This window comes from Aplysia californica, unplaced genomic scaffold (assembly GCF_000002075.1).
Source record: "Aplysia californica isolate F4 #8 unplaced genomic scaffold, AplCal3.0 scaffold00602, whole genome shotgun sequence".
NCBI lineage: Eukaryota > Metazoa > Mollusca > Gastropoda > Aplysiida > Aplysiidae > Aplysia > Aplysia californica.
In genome coordinates this window covers 235723-238666 of record NW_004797872.1, presented here as the reverse complement: position 1 = coordinate 238666, position 2944 = coordinate 235723, and the positions used below count along the sequence as shown (strand labels likewise).

The 2944-nt window shown below is 36.9% G+C and overlaps 1 protein-coding gene across 1 annotated transcript in view; it reads right to left on the bottom strand.

Annotated features, from left to right (window-relative positions):
• Window positions 1-1357: 1357 nt before the first annotated feature.
• The window catches only part of LOC101859128, a gene marked incomplete in the record, with an annotated part of 7223 nt that continues 5636 nt past the window's right edge, over window positions 1358-2944 (bottom strand). Inside the window, 1 exon segment of the mRNA XM_013087560.2 lies at window positions 1358-2445.

The following is a 2944-nucleotide window of genomic DNA, read 5'->3' as shown; positions in this document are numbered from 1 at the left end:
TATCATTAAAAGGGGTAAAGCTATGTCAAACAAAAAAGGCCAATTTTAATTGCTGGGTTGAAGCCCCCCCCCTCCTTCCTTTTTTTCCCTTTTTTTAAGATGACACCCCCCCCCCCCCCCCTCTTTCCAGGCTTAAGATTATAATATTTGAATTTGAACGTCCCCTAAGTAGCGGGGCCTCTACTCATTTGAAATAACATTTTCTGTGGCGCTTGATCAGGCTTTAAAAAATATAATATTATTAGCATCATAAACAACAATATAGTGACTGCAGCGACTACGGGAATGAATTAATGTTATGGCCGTTTTCAACGACGCTATACATGTACTGTACAATGCACTAGGCTGAGATCCTGGGTCAGTGACAAAACCGATGTCTGTGGTGTAACGGTTAGGCCCTCCACCCTTGCATGCACAAGGCACGAGTTCGATTACCTTGTGGGGTGTAGAGAATTAATTTCTATCAAATATCGTGCCTCCGTCTTTCTGCTGAGACATTGTATTCCTCACATTAGTCACATCCCGGGTTGGCCCTAATGTTCGCCTCCTAAATAAAACTGATCCAAACTGTGTCGATGGGAATGCTCCATATAGTGAAAAAAAAACCCCGACAAGCAGTGGACAGTCTTAACAACTTAAATGTTTTGGTATGTGGCGGTTTGAGTTCATATGTGTTATGGTCACATCAGATCAGCAAGCATAATGATTAACTGGCTGTTACATTTCACCAGATATCAGATTAGAACAAAAGTGTGGTTGTACTGGAAAAAAAGAAGAAGCAAACCACACAGGAGGATTCAACACACGCCACCCACCAACCGCCTAATACGAAATGGGAATCCAGCGACATCGCATCGGAAACGACCTAAGCCTAACACACCGCACCCATCGTGTGAACTGCATGCACAAGAGTGTGCTCCCGAGATAAGAACGAGTGATAAGAGCACTTTAAAAAACATGAAAGAAAAATTAAAATAGTCCAAGAAAACAAAGCGAATAAATACGTGGGCGTAGGCTCAATTAGTAGTGGACGCTATAGAAATTATCTGCGTAATATCATTAATAATAATAATAATAATAATAATAATAATAATAATAATAATAATAATAATAATGACAACAAGAATACCAACAATAACAACAGCTACAACAGCTACAACATAAAAAATAACAACAAAAACGACAAAAACAACAACATTGGTTGGACGGCCTCACCCGCTACCCAAGGGAGGCGGTGGCCCTGGCGAAGAGCACGAACGCTCTTCGGGGCTCCAAACATTTCGAACGGATAGGCTACCACACACACACGCACACACACACAACAACAACAGCAACAACAATTTAACTCTAGAAGTACTAGATTTTGTTAAAGAAAACTTTAATTCATCAAGACAATATCGATATTATCAGTCGTTCAAAAGGAACAGCACAGACAGTAAGAGAACAACAAGCGTAAATCAGTTATAAAGAAGAAAAATGTTAACTTATGTATGAGATTGCAATAATAGTTTTTTTTTGCGAACGCCAGCGCCCTTACATTTCAAAGCTCTGATACTACATAACACTAACACGATATTACACGAACATTATAACATACATGACATGTAATTTTATTAACCTCTTCACTGCTGAGTAGGCGTGTGTTCTGGCTTGTATTCTCCACTTATTTTGTTTCATCTAGTTGACAAAAGAAGTTTTAGTTGGTTGCTATAGTTACCGTTTATGATTTTGCTTATTCTGAAACAATTCTCTGTGTTAAAATATTCCAAGAACTAACATTTTATCTTGTCGGTACAGATGTTGATGGAAATGTTTCAGCAGTGAAGAGGTTGATAGTAATAGAAGACAACACAATGTAATAAATTAATGTGTACTGTTGCATATTTATGCGCTCGTCGAGATGATTAATTAACATTTTAGAAGAGACAAAAGATGGAACGATGACTGTTGTTTGGAGGTGAATGAATGTGCATGTACATATGAATTTGATAATTGTTATATTATGATGAATGTGCGTGTACATATGAATTTGATAATTGTTATATTATGATGAATGTGCGTGTACATATGAATTTGATAATTGTTATATTATGATGAATGTGCGTGTACATATGAATTTGATAATTGTTATACAGCTGTATTATGATGAATGTGCGTGTACATATGAATTTGATAATTGTTATACTATGATGAATGTGCGTGTACATATGAATTTGATAATTGTTATATTATGATGAATGTGCGTGTACATATGAATTTGATAATTGTTATAATATTATGATGAATTGTAGATTGATTCACAGTATAAAAGTATTTGTAACAATTTTGTCACCGACCGGCTTTACATTATAATATAGAGAATGAATAAGGCATTTATCTCGTCACTGATCAACAAACAATCTTTCATAGTGTTACATTTATTGTTACATCAAATATCACAGATATGTCGTGGAGATTTGCACTGTTCTGGAGTTCCGTGTTGGAAAATGAGAGATGTTGAAAACGTTTGTTTTCCAACACCTCTTCCGGTATTCCAAAGATGACAGGAGTCCCTTCTCATTTCTCAGCAAATCCTGGAGATTTTGGGGTTGGCAGACGTGGAAGGAGGGGAATGGGGGTGTGGGGGGGGGGGGCAGTTTTTTGTTTCCAGGGTGGGGGGAGGGGGGGGGGGAGGTAAAGTGCAAAAGGAAATACGGATTAATTTGGTTAAAAAAAAAACGAAAGGGGGCGGTTGGAAGGATATATATATAGATCTATATATATATAGATAGATAGATAGATAGATAGATAGATAGATAGATAGATAGATAGATAGATAGAAAGATAGATCTATATATCTATATGTATATATAAAACAAATCCCTCGATTGCGTGGGAGAATTTAAGGTCCCCCCCTGAAAACACAAAAACCACCCCAAAAAAGACTTTTTTTTTCGAGTTTTTT